The 19,868-nt window shown below is 41.3% G+C and overlaps 1 long non-coding RNA gene across 1 annotated transcript; it reads right to left on the bottom strand.

Moving 5' to 3' along the window:
* Positions 1 to 11,252: 11,252 nt before the first annotated feature.
* LOC105947209 lies at positions 11,253 to 18,926 on the bottom strand. The gene is made up of 2 exons (XR_004222260.1): positions 18,866 to 18,926; positions 11,253 to 14,109 (listed from the first exon to the last, which is right to left on the bottom strand). It is a non-coding gene; the product is annotated as an uncharacterized LOC105947209 (long non-coding RNA).
* Positions 18,927 to 19,868: the final 942 nt, after the last annotated feature.

Genomic DNA, 19,868 nt, shown 5'->3' with positions numbered 1-19,868 from the left:
GTTCCTCTTCTCAAAGGAAACAACCCCAACCCTGACAGTCTAACCTCATAGCTTAAATCTTCCATCCCCTTTACCAGTTTAGTAGCAGTCTCTGCACTCTCTCCAGCTCATTAATATCCTTCTTTAGGACTGGAGCCCAGAACTGCCCCCCATACTCAACGTGAGACCTTACTAGACAACTAGTTTTAAGTGATAGGAGGCACGTCTTTCCAGGTCCTGGTGATGTTCCACCTTTTTACCAAGTCCTGATTTCAAGAAACCCCTACTATGTTTCACACAATAAAAAAATAGGCGTTACGTCCACAAAATCATAAAGTGGTGCCATTGAACCTAATACACTGACAGTGACTGTGATTACGGATCTCTGTTCTCGTGTCTCTCCTCTGCAGTGAGTACGTTGTGCACAGCGAGAGTGCTTTCCCGGCAATACGACCACTTGCTTCCCACTAACCGTGACATAAGCTGCACCAAGCTGTCTACTCTGATAGCCAGCATAAATCATCATTTGTGAAGGGAACAGATGTTCAGGGCATAAACAGTAATACAACAATTCAGACATAATTAAAATTCACCTTACCCTGCCTTTATCGCTGATGGAGAAATCATTGGCCTCCTCAGCACCATGAAAAATATTCACATCTCTATGGCAGTTGTCTCGCATTCACTCAGATTTTTTTTTTTTTAACAGCTTCTCTTCTGTGCATAGTACAAAGTAATGATAAAAGGAAAAAAAACATAAACTGTTTGTTGGTTTTGATCCAATATTTAGAAAAGGACATTGGTGATAGAATAAAAATTGCAATAAAAAGTTTATAGTGTTCAGCAGGTCTAATAAACCACAGCAACCAATCAAGAGGTACAATTTACTCATCTGCTGACTGACCTCAAACATCTGATTGGTTGCTATGGGTTACTAGACCTGTAGCAAACTAATGTATGCAGTAAATGGCATACTTCTGACTAGTGGAACTCTCCTTTTACTGCTCCAATATGCTGGTAGATGTGCTAGTAATAACTGGCCATACTGCCATAGAATAAAGTTGACTACCAGAGAGGTGTGGTCCTCGTATCACATTATAGGCATATCCACTGCTAATCATGGATTTCCAATGTTTATACATAAGGTATAAAAAGGCCTCAATTACTAGTAGCGGGCAAAAAAAATCAGCAGAATGTTCCATTTTCCCCCTTAATGTAGCATTTCTACCACTATCATTGAAACAACTAATGTCCAAATGACCTGTATACCACTTTAAGATACAAACGGGGGATGTCAGTTTCTCCAAATATAGAACCCGACCTTAACCAAGTTCTATTTTTACCAGTATGGATGTTCTTTTACATGTCAACAATGTTTCGGCAGATGCCATATGGCTATGCCTATGATTAAGTGCTTAACAAGCAAGACTATGATGTGTCCTATATTTTTTATAATAAAGTCTACTCTAGAAAGGTCTCTTTTACAATGCCTGGTTATGGGAATTGTGAATGTCTGCCAAAACATTGCTGGAATAAGGTTCCCTCTTCAAGCTGCAGGTCTGGGGTATGATCACCTGGATCAAGCTATACTACTGGTGAGTTCTTCTTTGGGGTTATTTAGTACAATCTAATGGCACTTGAACATGTTCTCTTGCACCTTAATGCATGTAAATGACCACTGGGCCCCTGGGGGTAGGACCATTTCCTTTGTCTTAAACCAGTAAAGCTGAATGTTGATTAAAGGGACAGTAACACCAAAAAATGAAAGCGTATAAAAGTAATTACTATATAATGTAATGCTGCCCTGTACTGGTACAACTGGTGTGTTTTCCTTAGAAAGACTACTATAGTTTATATAAATAAAGCCTCCATGTAGCCACAGGGGCAGCCATTTACAGGAGAAAAGGCACAGGTAACTTAGCAGATAACAGATAAAACCCCATTATATTCTACAAAGCTTATCTGTTATCTGCTATGTAACCTGTGCCTTTTCTCCTTTTTTCCCAGCTTCAATGGCTGCCCCCGTGTTGACATAGCAGCTCATTTATATAAACTATAGTAGTGTTTCTGTTGCAAACTTACCAGCTTTACGAGAACAGGGCAACTGTACATTATATTTTAATTACTTTAAAACACTTTAATTTTTTGGTGTTACTGTTCCTTTAAGGAGTATGTGGTTTTACTTCAATGGCCCCAAGCAGATAATAAATTATACCAGCAACATCCTACTAATCAATGAGTAGCAGTCCCATTACCATCGAACTGGCTAAATAATACTTTTTGGGGCTGAAGTTCATCGCTTATACAGATGTTCTCCTATAGTACAGGTAGACCCCATGAAGTGGACAAGATTAATACGGTGGTGGCATCTTACCAGAGGTTAAAGCATGGAAGGATATACAGTATAATTATATATAAAGTATGTTCTGTTTACAAAATGGAATACTTAACCAAGAGATGTTGATGGCTTTCAGCCAAAGTTCAAATTTTTGAAACTCTTATATCAACATGTTGTTGCGCTGGTGGCAATATAACCTATTGTCACGTTATATTATGTCACTTGTCCTAAGTCCCATTGTTTCTGCGTTTGGTAAAAACATTGTGCCCTGGTCACATTCCTGCCAGTAGAAACTTCTCCTACGTTCAACATGCACGTTCTTCGTCTTTGCTTGTTGCTGGGTGTCATCCCATATGGCCCAAGGCAAAATGTCCATCTCTAACTAATTATGACAGTAGCTGTCATTAACTTTTATAATCAATAACACTATCCTGACTGGAAATCCAAAGCACGATACACCTCATACTTAGGTTTGGTTGGACTAGCCAACGCCCTGTCTCGGGCGTCAATCAAAATCCAGTCACCTCCACCTGAACTTTGTCTTGAACTGTTTGTGAAAATATGTTATGACACTTGTGCACTTGGGATTAAAGTTGTGAAGGGCCCCAGGTTTCATAAATATTTGTACAAAATCAAAGCACTGTACCATGTAACTAGAATGAATACTTAATATGCAAACAAAAAATAGGTTAGCAGGGTAGGAAATACTTTAATCATTCGTTAGAAAACTACTGTTATTAGAATAATAGTTAAAATAATAGACAGAGAACACAATGGACAAAGAATCTGGAAGGTCATCACTTTGCTGTGTAAAGCTCAGTATGTTAATCTGGCCATACAAGATTGGCGATCTCACCAAACGAGCAGATCTTACCCTGATGTGCCCACCTAAGCTGAGCAGTATCGGGCTAATTCAATCATTTGGCCTTAGGGACAAAGGATCCAATTGCATCAATGGTGGTAGGAGCAGATGGAGCGAGGACTGCATCAATGAGCAAATGCAGGCTTCAATCCAATGAAAATATCAAACCTGCCCGGTATCAATTTCCTGGCCGATTTTAAGCCAGATATCAGTCGGGTAGGGCCACTGGGGGTCCCTATTTATGGGCAGATAAGCTGCTGAATCGGTCTAAAGGAATCGAATCAGCATCTTAAATATGCTCATGTATGGCCACCTTTAGATAACAACAAGATCACTGATATACCCTTAATGAGCCTAATTGAGGAGCCTTCCATATGTAATTAAGACAGAGATGTCTGCTTTGGAAAGTTGAAGGCAGGACACCAGAGTGAATTTTACATCCCTTTTGAATGAGTTGTAAATCTATGTAACTGTGCCCCCTAGTTCTCTAACATAATTTACGAACGAACAACGAACAGCATGGGCGGGTAGGTCTACTTTCACCGAAGTTAGGGTGAGCCCCACCAGGTCGTTGGTCCCCCCTTCGTCTTGCAGCTAGGGGAAGTCCACGTAAACCTTGGCCTGGGGTCAAGCCCAAAGGACTATGACACCCATCCAGGGTGCATTAATCAAACACAAAAAAGGTGCAGAAGTGTGCAGGTGCAATGCCATTGATTCCTTGGTAAGGCTCCAGCTGGCGGCCGAAAAGGAAGAAAGAAATATACTTTCTGCCCGCCTAATGGCTGGGGCAAAGGAAGTGAAGCATGATTAGGCAGAAGGTGCATGGGCAAAGCCCCTAACTAAAAATAAGTCAGGCACTCTAACTCTTCCGCTTAGCAACCTAATGGCCAGAGGACCAAGTGTTTCTCTTAGCCAAAAGGCAGAGAAGCGATTGAAAGGCTACCAATAGAATACTTGCTGTTGTAGAGTTCTTAAGTATGTATGATTATATAAATGCTAATATTTTTTCAGGGGAGCCAAGCCTCCGTAAACCTCCATTCTTTTTCACTGGTGCTGATAACTAAAGAGATAATTAAACATGCAAGGAACTTAACAAATGAGAACTTTGTTTCCAGCACTTTCGTTCCACTAGAACTACTAGGAATCATTTACAAAAGGACCCACAACTTCAGGTACTCTAAAATAAACTAAATGGAGGGCACAGAATAAGGGATTTATTAAGGTACTTGAGCCCAAACACACTCTTGCACTTGTGCATAGTTGCCAGTGGGTCCATCCTACCACTTCTGATAAACTGTACAAAACTGCAACTACTGACCTGGCAGCAGCTTGTGTCCATTGGTGCACCAGACTTGCATCCAGTGAATCACATACGTACACCATTTTGAATAGACGCTCAAAAAGTGACACAACTTGCAACTAATTTTCATCATAAGCAGCAGAGAAACTTGGTTGCACTGATCCCCCCTGCAAAAAAATCTTCTAAGGGGGCCCAGCGTGACCAGTCCCTTCTCCTATGGCCCCCTCCTGGCCCTCTCAGGCCACTCTTCCCAGCCCAAGTAGGAGAGAAGTCATGGAGGGGGGACCCTGGGGCCCCCCCCACGGGGTCTGCTGTATAGATAGTTACACCACTGATAAAAAGGCATGCGTATTTGCACCCTTTATGACACTTTGGACACAGATGAATACGCAAATAAGAGTCTGCCTGCAGTTATCCTGCATTATGGGTAAAAACCATGGCGTTTTGCGTCCGAGATTACACTCTATACACTGCACTTGATTGGTAAAGTAATTTCAGATCTTTTTAACCACAGCTTGGGTAAAGTCTTTCAAATAGAACCCCCAGAACGTGATTAAAAGACAGCTGCTACGGTGAGGTCTCTCAGAATAATCTCAGCTTTTAATTGCATGGCACCAATCCCAAGTGTAAATGTGGTGTTACAGGATAATGCTTACTTGCCATAAATGTCACAATCGAGAAAGTTCTATAACTGGGAACATTCCCTGCCACGGCTGTCAGATATAATAATACATTGTTTCCAATCACACCGTGTCCACCTTCAGCTCTGATGCTATATTTGAACAGATTTACCTTATTATCAACGTATATCAAAAGTTACTTGTGTTAATTTTTCAGACTTTCCCTGGAAGAAATCATATTTCTTGCTTCATATGTTTCCATTCTTTTTTCTTAAAGACCTTATAAACTAGTGACTAATTTGTTCCATTAAGATCAACACTGGGCTGGGGAAAGGTGGGCCTGGGTCACTAAGGTGCTGTGGGTTGGCCTGGCCGTAGCATCTATTACATTTTGGTGCCCATTCATTAAACCACAATTTTTGGGTGGTTAAAATCACGATTGGAAAAACTTCAGAGTAACCACGATAATTTCTGATGCTCGAAAATGTCACGAAAATTCTTTTCTCGGTCGTCTGAAAATTTAGTGGTTGTATTCCGAAAGTCACAAAATTTTCGGATCCGAACTTTCGTAAACAGCGCAAAAGCCTTTCTGGCTTTGAAATCTTCAATGTATGATTTTTGAAGCCTCCCATAGGACTCAATGGCACTCTACAGATCCAACCCGGCCAAAAGATTGTCACAATACCGAAGCTTAAATGAATTCCGAAATGGTCGCAGTCTTTCCGAAACGAAAACCATGAAAAAGTTGTGTATTTTTAACAAAATTATCGTGGAAATTACCAAAAGTTTTACCGTATATTTAATTTTGAAATTTCACATGGGGTTAGCCATATTGTTAATTTCCCAGGGTGCCACAGCCATATGACCTGTGCTCTGATAAACTTCAGTCACACTTTACTGCTGAGCTGCAAGTTGGAGTGAGATCTCTCCCCTCCCGGCAGCCGATCAGCAGAACAATGGGAAGGGAGCAAGATAGCAGCTCCCAGTAGGTATCAGAATAGCACTTGATAGTAAGAAATCCAAGTCCGGCTTGGGACTCCTCCAGTTACATGGGAGTAGGAGAAGCAATAGGTTAGCTGAAAGCAGTTCTAATGTGTAGCGCTGGCTCCTTCTGAAAGCTCAGACTCAGGCACAATGCACTGAGATGGCGCCTACACACCAATATTACAGCTACAAATACATTTGTTGGTTCAAGAATAAAAGTTTAAATGGCAGAGTGAATTATTTGCTATGTAAACAGTGTAATTTAGAAATAAAAAGTACCCCATAAAAATAATGACAGAATCCCTTTAATGAGTGTGATTTTTCTGATAGTGGGGAAATCTGTGCGACCGCACTAGCAGATGTAAATGACCACTTATATAATGCACAAGAATCGCTAGTGAAATATATTCTTATAAATGGTGTTTAGTGATGTTTTGAGTTACATTGGGTACTTAGTCATGTCACTCATATTCAGTGCCTCATTAGATGCAAGAGCAACATAAATATCACTCGTGCGCAATAATATGAAAATAATGTCTCACAGAGATATTTCTCTTTCTCTATATTACCCAGCCATTAGCAGAACATTTCCTATTTCATAAAATGCCCCTTGGGATTTACACTGGAAGGGTAAAGTGTCGTAAATGGCGCAGCAGACAGAGGAACCAGAACAGCAACAAGATCCTGGAATGCAGCGTTACAGCTACTGTAGGTTCCTCCTGAAATATTCTACCCAGATGCGTGCAAACTGCAGCCCACTGGGGCATTTTAGCCGTAGCCACTGGCATGTTAGAAATCAATAACTCTTCACAGTAGACCTTCCACTAAATTTGCCAAATTCGGCAGAAGTCTTGAAAAAACGCATGTAATGTTGTCCTGCAGTGAATATCTGTGGGGGTTTGTAAAAAATGTTTAGGTTAGTTACCTAGGGCTGCCTGAATGTTCCAAAGACAGGCTCCATGAATACCTTGGACTTCTTTCTATTTTTTTATTTTTTTTTTTGCAACTTGCCTGAAAGACAAACAGGGAATAGTTAAAAAGGCTTAGTAAAACATACAATTTTTTGAAATCACTGCCCTGCCCACTTTTGGGCTGAACTTAAGCATAGTATTATCTTTTACAACATAAGATGACTGTGCTGGCAGCGAAGTGCAGCAGTAATGATCTAGGCTTTAAAGTTGTGCACAGCGGCTCCCCATCATTTTGTGAGTGCCAGTGGCACTGCACATGCTCAGTGTGCTCTGGGCAGCTGTTAGGTTAAGCTTCTGGGTTGTCAGTAATCATAACACAGAATATAAGGTCCAACAGTCATAGGGGCACGATTTTGTCGTACGCAGCACGACTTTTTCGTACACTTGCACGAAAAAATCAGAAAGATTTTACCGCTGTTTACAATTGTACGATACGAAAATTTAGTGACTTTCGGATCGCCAATACGATATTATCGTGACTAATAAGATTTTTTCATAAGCATTTTCGTGATATTTGCGATCTTCAGAAATTTTCGTTTCTAATCCGAATTTTTCCCATTCGGGATTCGAACTCTTGATTTGATAAATTCGCCCATAGAAACTAATGCCACAGGGCTGATTATTAAATTCTTATGCAGAATACACTGATTTCTGAGCTGCCATGTAATGGGAATCTGAATTGATTACTGTGTTGTGACTGTTATATTCTATATATACAGTATATTGTGTATCGATCCCTAAGCTCACGTAAGTGCCAGCAGGACAGAGTATGTGCTGGGAATCAGTAGAAAGAAGATGGGGGGGCTACTGGGGCATCTTCAGAGGCACAGATCTGTGGGCTATGGGTGCCTTGGGCTGGTACAGAACCCCCCAAACATAAGGTGTAGTATTTCTACCCTTCTTATATGTTAAACTTTAGTTCTCCTTTAAGAGAGAGATTTCAGTCTGACAAATAAACTTCATACCGCCCGAGATCTAAATCTTTTTCTAAAGGATTTCAGCGGATATGCACGATTTGATTCCATTTTTTTCCCAAGCACACCTTCCGCCCCTTCTCTCAGAAGACGAGTCGCATCTGCCACCTGCTCTGGTCTGTGTCCCTGTAACAAATGTTGAGCAACAAAAAGATTGATTATCAGTCATAAAATATCGTAGAACACCAGATTTTGGTAGGTTAAGCTTGCTGATCCAGCAAGAGAAGGTGTGAAATTTACATCAGTGGGTGCCAATTTTTTTTTTTCTTTCTTTTTTCTGGGTACAAAAAGAACAGCATAATGCGGCACATAGAAACACTGCCAAACGGAGCAGGACAAAGCATTTACATTTATTCTTTTCCTTGGCTGAGAGAAGAAGAAAGGGAAGGAACGGGGCAGAAATGAGCAGAGACGGCAAAAGGGAGGCAATGCGCTCAGTGCATTTTCATATTCATTTTAATGTCTAATCAAGTGTACACAATAGCTATAGGGATGATAAAGCCGCACGCGCCCCACAGGGTGCCCGACACTTTGACATACGGAGAGAAGGCAAATCTGAGCAGTGAGGAAACTTTGAGAAAGGAATCACAGACTGAGGATATGAATAGAAATGCAGAGGAAGCAGGGAGACCTGCACCACTTTTACGCCATGTTTTCCATGTATAAAGGTGGCAATACACTATGAGATCCAGGCATATCTGTGAAAAGGTTTGATACGCACACAAAAGGTGGGATAGATGGGCATATTGAATCTTTTCACCAATATGCCCACCTAAGGTGGGAAATATAAGAATAATCCAATTACAAATCAAATTACCATAGGAATAGGACCCATCGGAGCGAGGACGGCATCAATGAGCACATGTAGTCCCTGATCCGACCAGAAAATCAAATCTGTCGGATCAACATCTGGCCAATTTTAGGCAAGATATTGGTTGGGTAGGCCCACTGGGGGACCCCATACACAGGCTGATAAACTGCCAAATTGCTCTGCAGGAGCAACTTAAAGGAGGTGTTCACTAGTGATGGGCGAAAAGTTTCGGCAGGCATGGATTTGCGGCGAATTTCCGCGTTTCGCCATTGGTGGATTTTTTCGTGAAACAGATGAAAAATTTTGCCGCGGAAAAATTCGCCGCACATCCAAAAATTGTCGCCAGCGTCAAAAAAGAATAGTCGCGGGCGACAAAATAATAGCCGCGGGCGATGAAACAATAGCCACGCGACAAAATAATAGCCGCGGGTGACGAAACAATAGCCGCGCGACAAAACAATAGCCGCGGGCGACAAAATAATAGCTGCGCGACAAAACAATAGCCGCGGGCGACGGAACAATAGCCGCGCAACAAAATAATAGCCGCGGGCGACAATTTTTTTTGTCGCACGACAGTTTCACCGTTTCCCGAATTTTTCGCTGTTTCGCGGATCTTTTGAAAGATTCGCGAATTTCTCGGCGAAGCGAAACGGAACAGATTCGCTCATCACTAGTGTTCACCTTTGAGTTAGCTTTTCGTATGATGTAGAGTGTAATCATCATTCCTAAAGGCCCAGCCTGTGCAGTCATCTAACATAGGGAGACAGATATTTCAAGCCCTACTAAATATTTTTTTCTCAGCTCACCAGGGCAGTGGCCACCATCAGAGAGGACCAATTCAATAAGGGGGTCCCAGAAGCAGTTACCCATAGCAACCAATAAGATGTTTGCTATGGGTAAGATGGGTAAGATGATTACATAACCCCTTATATGTTTTTTGGCTTTGCATGAAGCTAACAACGCAATTAGAGCCACAAATGAGTGCACTTTGCATGATGACTTGATAGCTGACAGCCCCCTAGCTTTCCAATTGAAAACTAAATAAGAAATGGAGAACAATTTACCTATAAGACTGAAACGGTTTGTGGAATATTGCTTTAAAGAATACAATCCTGATGTTGCTGGGCTAAAGTTTCCAGCATGCCCTAACCTCCATAATGGTTGAGTAGTACTGTAGAGTACGGTTTAGTATATTTTTAAATATATCATATACAAAAGCCACGAAGCTTATAGTATCCTCAAGCATCTAATAACTCTCTGCTTCTTTATCCCTCTTCCTAACAGATAACTCAGGAGGGCTGTCTAGAATGCTGCTGCCCTTCACATAGACACAAGCATTCTATACCAGGAGCAGTGAGTTACACTGGAGCTGTACTAGAGATGACACAATGAGTTTTTGATCAAACAATGTTATTTTTATGAGTATCATCAGCAAATCTGTATCTGAAAATACACCTACAATAGCTGAGCTTATATCCTGCTCCTCTGGGCAAGTGCCGATCTCCTGTCCAAAGGTATTATTTCAAAACCTATATGAGAAAGCATGGCCGATGCCAGTAGTATTGTAATGCCCCACCTCTGTGTTATAGTATTGCCATTATGCAACCAAATCAACCAAATATCGTGGTTTCTGCAAGAGTCTCCTTATGTAATTAGCGCCAAGCCAGCCACTTTAACTAATGCTTGTTGTTCACCTACAAACACCTACAAAAATTAAAAATAAAAAAACCTGCACTGACTTGTTCAACCTGGCTGCAAGGATATAAGCGCCAGCGCCACCCAATGCCACCCACATTATATAAATGCTTATTCAACCTGAGCAGACACGCCACTTCACTTGTCTAAATGCTTGTTCAACCTGCACACTCAGACATAAGGGCCACCTTGTATATTAATGCTTCTTCTCCCTGCACAGGCATTCATACGTGCTATTGCCACAGACTAGTTACGTTTGTCCAAGTTGTCTTCTGCTTCTCCTGCACAGACATTCATACTGGCCACTGCCACAGACTAGTTGCCACAAGTTTGTCTAAGTTGTCTTCTGCTTCTCCTGCAGACATTCATATGAACCACTGCCACAGCATAGTTACATTTGTCTAAGTTGTTTTCTGCTTCTTCTACTGCACAGAAATTCACACCGGTCACTGCCACAGACTAGTTGCCACAAGTTTGTCTAAGTTCTCCTCTGCTTCTCCTGCAGACATTCATATGGACCACTGCCACAGCATAGTTACATTTGTCTACGTTGTCTTCTGCTTCTTCTCCTGCATGGACATTCATACGTAAACACGAGCGTGGCTGAGGAGAAACCCAGTTAAGATCCGGGGGGGATGAAGTCTGTATTTAAATCAGGGCAGTAACTAAGGGAAGGTGAATATATATGGCGCATTGCTTGGTGGGCAGAGTTTCTAGATTTGTAGTGAGCTACAAGCGGAAGGGAATGAGTAAGTGTCAGCTGGCATTAGCAGGCTAATGGTAAACAGGCAGACTGTCAGGACACCGTTGCAACTAGCACTGCTTTTTGGCGCCAGCTCTGACTTGAATTCTGAAAAACAAGCTCTGCCCTGTTTGTAAATGAGGTCCAAGGACTTGGAAAGCTCTGTAGTCAACTATGACGTGATCACTCACCTTCCATAATGGAGAATAAATGGAAGGTACGCCACTTCACTTAAAAGAAGAACATTTCCCATGTAATTTTCAGAGGGCCCATTGCTGAATCAGACTGATATTAATGCCATGGGCAATTCATGTAGATTTTATAAATGTACAAATCATCTATTAATTATCTTGCTATAGAAAAAAATGCGCTTACGTCTCTGGTGTTATGCGAATAATGAGTTTTGTCTGTTAGGTGTCACAGGAACGCCGCGGCAAATTCAATAATCTCTGATTGGATTTATTTTATTTTCACCATTTAACCTCCTGCAGGCTAAGTCGTGCGTCTGTTCCAATCTATATTAAATTAAGCAACGACGCTAATGAAGGGCAATAAACGCGACTGTCAGTAGATTTTTCTTTCATTAAGCACATTATACTCTTAGCGAGCTGGAAACGAGTAAACATTTGTTTTGTTAAGCTGAGCAAACGGCCGAGCCAAAAATCATTCTTAGTTGCAAACCCTAAAGTTGCAGATTTTTATTTACTTTTTTTTTATTATTTTCATAAAAAGTCAACAAAACAGGAGATCTAAAAGCACCAGCCCATGCAGAATGCCTTTAATGTGGATATAAAGCTTCCCAAAATCTAACTCATTTTTGCCCCCTAACTATTCAAGGCCACCAAAACCTAATTTGAGATGCAAGAGTGTTCTCCAATGAGAAGCAGTCTACCCGCCACCTCCACACCAGTTGCAAGCAGCCTCCCATTCCGTTTCCTAATTATGGGACATCAAAATAGGGGCCTGCTGAGCCTCCAGCCAATAGGTTTAGGCAAAACATACGAAACATGCTCTTGCCAAATTGCTGTCAATAGTACATGACTTGCAGCATTGTTACTGTTGTTATGCAGTGCTATCTGCCCATTAACCAGCCTGATCAAGGCCCCCTGCTGCAGTGTTGTATAACAGACCCCTCCTACAGCCATCGTCCATGCAACATTGGGTGGGTACCCAGATGTTATATTACACAAAAAATTGCTGTACTCTGTGGGCTATCATTTCCCTGGGCTCCTAACAACAGTTCCTTCTTGTCCCCCTGTGATGTAGGCCCTGAAGGATCTTCTTGCATTAAATTGACTGCTGGAAGTGGAGAGCTATAGGGAAAAGTTGCTCTAAGCAGTGTTAAACAATCTAGTCTGCTAAAACACAGCTCCCACAATGCTTTAAGACTTCATTGTGGGAGTAGGCTGGATGTTGTATTGCAGCAATATTTGGGTGACGCATAACTGCTATGGAGAGTTTAGAATGCAGCTGGCCATACATGACCCGATCCCTTTGTTGAGGATGCCAAAGAGGTGGATGGTTACCCAAGTGTAAGGCCAAAAAGGGCTGTGGCCACCAATAGGATCACACACGGAGGCCAGATATAAGTCAGGCAGGCCTATATATGGAGCAGTAAGCTGCTGAATCAGTCTGGAGGATCTTAAAAGGACATATTCCTTCCCTAATTTTTAATTCTCCAAGTGGCTAATTTATGTCCATGGGCAACTTGCACTTTTCCCTAAACTGTACTTGCGTCAAAACGTGCTCTTCGCATTTCTTTATAGTTGCTCTCAGTACTCAGTCCTTTCTGCCTTGTGTTTGAATTGGGCTCTGCTGCACCTGTTAACGAAGTGGAACCCTGGAGTCACCTCCACTTCCTGACAAGATGGTAGCTTCAGGGTTCTCTCAGCATCCTGTGTCACCTAACATATCGGGCACAGACGTCATTCCCACACCGGAGACTGGAAATCACATCGGCAAACACCGGAAATTACATCAGCAAATACTGGAAATGACAGAAGATATTCAGTGTACTTTGCCCTAATGTCCAGTTGCCTCCATTTTGGCAAAGCCAACACAACTGCAGTAGGCACAGTGCCATTGTGTTAAGAGAATCGGCAGTTTGTATCCGTACCACCAGAATTCTCTGGAAAAAAATGTGCATTGTGTGGAGAAAAAACTGCAGTTTGCACACTGCGTCTGGGCAAGTGAATGTGCCCTAATTTCCTGCTGTAACCAGACTTCAAAAGGCACAAATACTGTAGAGCTGTTTAGGAGCTCAAAACTTAAAAACAAGATCAGTTAGCCTTTTACAATGATTATCTGAAAGTCAAGAAGTCCCACCTACACATCACTCTATTCTAGAAGCCAGTTTTGTTGCATAAAGCCTCTGTGAGACGTAGACATCATTGCCGTTTTCTCCTTCCCTTTTAGGTTAATGTCTTTAAACTCCCAACAATGGTAAAATGTTGCAAAAAAATAAAAGTGAAAAAGCAATCAAATGATCTCTACTTAAGAAGTGTAAATTCTTTTGTAAAGGGGGAAAGAAAAAGTCATTGCTGAAGGCAATACAGGAAGGCTTTGATTACCTAAGACGACCCGGAGGAACGCTGACAGGCCTGTTTCTCTTGGATGAGGATGAGAGGCAGAAATTGACAGCGCTGATTTGTTGAGATCCACATCTGAGACTCCATTACTGAAGCTGTTTGAAGTGATGAGCAATCTGGAGAAGATGACCTTGATTCATGCTCCTATTGAAGAGAAGTGCATAGGGCCAAGTCGAGGTGGTCCTCCATACAGTTTATCGCTGTTGCTGAGAGCCGACGTCTCATCATAAGGAGCTTTGTGCTTCCTGGGAAAAGTGGAGAAATTATTGTTACTTGTCCAGTGCAGCAATACAGACAATATGTCGCGTGCCTAAACCAGAAAGGTCAGCATGATATTAGCCTTCTTCAGCACAAAAGGGTATGGGTAAAAAAAAAGGATGCACTAATGTAAGGTAACAAGCTTTTTCTTCTTCTACTGGGATATAAGCTGGTTATCTGCCAGGTACAAAGTACAAATATCAAAGGGTCTTTTACAATCAACAATGCTTTGTGCGGGAAATGAGTCCCCCAAGTTCGGATAAACCTCGTCTCTTAAAGGTCCCGCCATAACAGGAATTTTATCATTTTTTATTTTATGGTCACGTGACCGTGCTTGCTTCCTGGGAAACCAAAATCAGCCCTGTCTTGCTTCAAGGCTTGTATCCTAGCTATAGAGATGTAATAAACATCATGCAAAAAAACAATGCTTTTGAAATATTTTTGATATTTTTATATGTGATAGAAATTTTAGAATAATACAAAAATACAGGTATTGGATCCCTTATCTGGAAATTATACAGACGCTCTGAATTACAGAAAGGCATCTACCATAGACTCCATTTTAATGAAATAATTCAGATTTTTGAAAATGATTTCTCTTTTCTCTGTAATAATAAAACATTACCTTGTATTTTATCCTAAGATATACATATATATATTGTTTATAATGTTTAAATGATTTTGCAGTAGATGTAAGGTATGGAGATCCAAATTGCGGAAAGAACCCTTAGCCTTAAGACCCCAGGTCCTGAGCATTCTGGATAACAGGTCCCATACCTGCATTCCTATAAATTCAAATATTATGAGCAATTGAGGTTTTGGGGTTCTTCTACATGAAACTGACGCTCCCTTTATACAACTTAAAACTTTGTGCTCTGGAAACATTATATATGGAATTTGCCATATATACCTGAACCTGCCATGTGTACTTTTTACTTACTGAATTCAATATACAACAATTTCAACTATGCCTTTAACAAAATTGGAATTTGTCTTCTATATAAATGCACTGGTTATGAAAGACATAGCTCTGTTTTAGGAATTCTACATTTGTATTGATTTAGGAAAAAAAGTAACAGATACAGATATGGGACCTGTTATCCAGAATGCTCAGGAACTGGGGTCTTAAGGATAAGGGCTCTTTCTGTAATTTGGATCTCCATACCTTAACACTATATACATATAGGATTGTTTTATCTCCAATGAGGATTAATTCTATCTTAGTTGGGATCAAGTACAGGTACTGTTAGAGCTGGGCGGTATGACCAAAAATTTTTATCACGGTATTTTTCAAAATTATATCGGTATCACGGTATTTGACGGTATATAAATAAAAAAATAAATAATAAATATTGGTGGCCCCCCCCAACAACCCCAGCCCCCCCCCAACCCCAGCCACAACCCCCCCCAGCCCCCCCAACCCCAGCCACAACCCCCCCAGCCCCAGCCACAACCCACCCCCAGCCCCCCCAACCCCAGCCACAACCCCCCCAGCCACAACCCCCCCCAGCCCCCCCAACCCCAGCCACAACCCCCCCAGCCCCCCCAACCACAACCCCAACCCCAGCCACAACCCCCCAGCAGAACTTACCCAACTTGTGGTTCCTCCAGCTCCAGCGAAGCGTCCTAGCGACGTCGCGTGCGCGCTGACGTCACATGCGCGCCGACGTCACGTACGCAACCCGGAAGTAATAGGAGAAAAACAGCAGGAGGCGCGCATACCGGTATAGCGGTATGTTTAAAACTCATACCGTTTTTTTTTTAAAAACCGGTATACCGGTTAAACCGGTTAAACCGGTATACCGCCCAGCACTAGGTACTGTTTTATTATTACAGAGAAAAGGGAATCATTTAACCATTAAATAAACCCAATAGGGCTGTTCTGCCCCCAATAAGGGGTAATTATATCTTAGTTGGGATCAAGTACAGGTACTGTTTTATTATTACAGAGAAAAGGGAATCATTTAACCTTGGAATAAACCCAATAGGGCTGTTCTGCCCCCAATAAGGGGTAATTATATCTTAGTTGGGATCAAGTACAGGTACTGTTTTATTATTACAGAGAAAAAGGAAATCAATTTTGAAGATTTGAATTATTTAGTTAAAATGGAGTCTATGGAATATGGCCTACCCATAACTCAGAGCTTTATGGATAATGGGTTTCAGGACTATGGATTCTATACCTGTATATATTTTATTTTCAAATAAATTGTTGACTTTCTCAACTTCTTGTCTGGAAAAAGTTACATATCAGATCTCTGCGAGAACATTACCTATTAATGAACTAGGGTTTGATCAGGGAATGAACAATTGCTACCCATTCCGAATGTCAGACAATGTCAAAGCTTCATTTACAGGCTTCTTCTATCCCCAAATGTTGTGTTTGTGCATTGTCCAGCAGTAGCAGGACCATCCCCATGTGTATGCTCTTATGGTTGCCTCCAGGCCTTTTTTTTTACTGCCCTGGTTGGTTAAAATGGTGCTTGATGCCCATGTTATTAATAGGCAAGAAAAATAAGGTGGAAAGGAAAGGTGGAAACAATGTTTGCTTATATTCTTCACACAGAGATGCTAAAGGAATGATCAGCATCCCCCTGTCCTTAGCACATTGCTGTGGGTCCAATAACCCACTGACTAAGAAGTTGTATCACTCCAATCTATATGTAAATTGTCTACAGTAAAACCCTGAATCCAGCACTTACACCTCCATTTTTATTATGTGATATTCCGATATCTCCCTTTTTCTTCCTATTTTCTCCTGAGAGAAAAGGTGCTTTATTTACTGATTAATGGCCTAATGGAAATGTACATTGTGCAAATGACTCCTGTTGGAATGCTGGGACATTGCAACACATACAACACCATCAAATTATTTATAACACATCTCTCCCACTGCAAGTTGCTAATTAACAATTAGTAATTATCAAGGGCTGCACACAGTGGGGATGAGTGATGGTCTCTCCTCAGTCCTTACTGTATTTATTGTCGCAAAACATTTTTTTGTTTATTTTTTTCCAATTAATTTTTCACCTTTTTTTCATTTGAGACTTGAGAATCTTTCGCTGGAATTGGCGTCTTTACCTGGAGATGTGATCTCACTTTGTTTCCTAGAGAGGGACCTGTCACTTATTTATGTTATTTCGCAGCAGAAGTAACGAAACATGACCTTGAGCCAGATTCTAAATAAACACGATTTAGCTGATAATTAAATATTTAAGGTTTCTCTTGCTAATATTTACCCTCCAGGTGTTCTCATCCCGTCTCTTACACATTCATTGCCTATATAACAATTTGCATTGCCTTTGATTGAGCTTGCACTGTCGGGGGTTGCAATAGCATAGAAGAGAGACGACAGAGAGAGAAAACTGGCCATACATTTAAAGATCTTCTTGGCTGGATAAACAGCTTGCTCTTTACCTGATTTGGACACCCACTTGAAACTTCAAAATGTTAGGTGGCAATGAAATATGGGTGACTGCAAGATACAGTGAATTGATAATGGTAGAGAGGAACAGAGAAGAAGGGAAGAAGGAAGGGAGGGCAGGGACAGAGAGGAAGGAAGGGAATGGAAGGGAGGACAGGGGCAGGGAAGATAGAGGAAAGGAAAGGAGGGACAGGAACAGAGAGGAAGGGAGGGAATGGAAGGAAGGACAGGGGCAGGGAAGATAGAGGAAAGGAAAGGAGGGACAGGAACAGAGAGGAAGGGACGAAGGAAAGAAAAGGAACAGATAGAAGGGAGCATGGGGACACAGAGGAAGGAAGTATGGATGCACCGAATTCAGGCTTCGGTTTGGGATTTGGCCAAGATTCTGCCTTTTTCAGCAGGATTCGGCTGAATCCATGGCCCTGGTCAAACTGGATCCTTAAAATCATGTGACCTTTTGACACATAAACTCAGAGGTTTTTACGCACTTGGTTCTTTTTGCACCTCCCATACCCACGTCTGCATATGCGAATTAGGATTCAGTTTGGTATTTGGCTGAATCTTTCAGCCGAATCCCAAAATAGTGGATTTGGTGCATCCTTAAAATGGAGGGAAGGAAAGGAAGGGATGGAAGGGAGGACCAGAAGAGAGAGGAAGGGAGTGTAGGAAACAAGGGAACAAATGGAAGGAAGCACAGGCACACAGAGGGAAGGAAAGGAATGGAGGACAGTGACAGAGTGGAAGGGTGGGAAGAAATGAAAGGGAGGACAGGAACAGTGAGGAAGGGAGAAAAGGAAGGGATAGAATGGAGAACTGGAACTGAGAGTAAGTGCAGCAAAAGAAAGGACAGGGACAGAGAGGTAGGAAGGGTGGAGAGGGAGAAAGGAAAGGAAGGGAGGACATGGACAGAAAGGAAGGACAGCAGGTATATCTTGTAGAACAAAATAGGCATTCAGCCCAAATCTTGCCCTAAGTGGCATTCAGGATGAGCCCTCACCCCTGCTCTGCTCCAAGCCCCCTTGAAAAGGAGGGGGGGTAGATCCACAGTTTGGGAACCACAACTAACCTATGCCCATACCATAAACCTACTGGTTCTTCTGCATTCAGGCATTGACACTGTATCACACCTTCATTTATAATGCATAAAATACAGGTATGGTGATCTGTTATCCAGAAAGATTTGAACCAGGACATTTCCAGATAAGTGGACATTTTGTAGCCATGATAAAATGTGTGTGTCACTGCCCTAAAGCACCTGAAAACATTTATACACTAATAAAACATTGTTTAGCCATCAATAAGGGTTTATGTTATCTTACCAGTAAGAGCAAGGGACTATCTTATTATTCAAGGGTACTGTGTCAAGAGATCCGATACATGTAACAATAAAATATATCAATTAAATACGGTAATTGAAAGAAATACAATAAGAATAGTTTGTTTATATTGTATAGTCGCATCAGATTCAAGTTGAGCATATTTCATATTTGTCCATGCTTTTTCCCCATAATCCCAATCAATCATGCGCATGAATCTGTTTCATCTGTTGGCCCCACAGCTGTAATGTTTACCGTAATCTCAATCGGCAATATTATCATATTTCTACATCTATCATTCTGTCAGTGTTTATTGTGCATTGTAACTTCATCACTGTGCGATATTGTCATGTCAACATTTGTATGGTCCGCTGGACTCTTATAATAACTGTTAGGAATTCAGGAAAGTGTTACTGTGTCAGGCAATCACGCCTAATATTTTTTCCCCTTTTTTTGCTTGCAAATACGTGCATGGTATTTAAATGCTACAGCTCATCTATTAAATAAAAAAAGGATACTGAGGACAATAAAAACATGGTTTCTAATATATACATGGACATGTAAAATTTTCATACCCTTGACCTATTCCATCATTTCCCTGAATAACACTTCCTGCACTAAATTGTTGTTCTCTATTTTCAAAATTACTTTTGATAATGCAATATTACAAAAATGTTGTTTGTATCCGTATTTAATCCCAAGACTTTAGTACAATGTATATAAAGAACCCATTTTTGCAGCAAAAACACTTTTTAATTCTTATTTAGGTACATACACAGCATCTTCCGGTGTTGTGTAGGCCAATTAGATATAGGTAGTGCCAGATGGTATAGGGATTTTATATAAGCCCACAGTGGAAATAAGCATCGGTTGATGGGAATTGTCATGGGCTGTAGCCCACTAGGCAATCCTCTGAAGGGTCATTCTGAGCCTGCCTGATCTGCAGACTGTCCAAGTGATTTTGGACAATTTTTCCAGGCAAATATGCCTCATGTTGTTTAGGTTG

Source organism: Xenopus tropicalis, chromosome 4 (genome assembly GCF_000004195.4).
Source record: "Xenopus tropicalis strain Nigerian chromosome 4, UCB_Xtro_10.0, whole genome shotgun sequence".
Classification (NCBI taxonomy): domain Eukaryota; kingdom Metazoa; phylum Chordata; class Amphibia; order Anura; family Pipidae; genus Xenopus; species Xenopus tropicalis.
The sequence above is the reverse complement of the archived record's forward strand: the minus strand, read 5'-3'. Positions and strand labels throughout refer to the sequence as shown.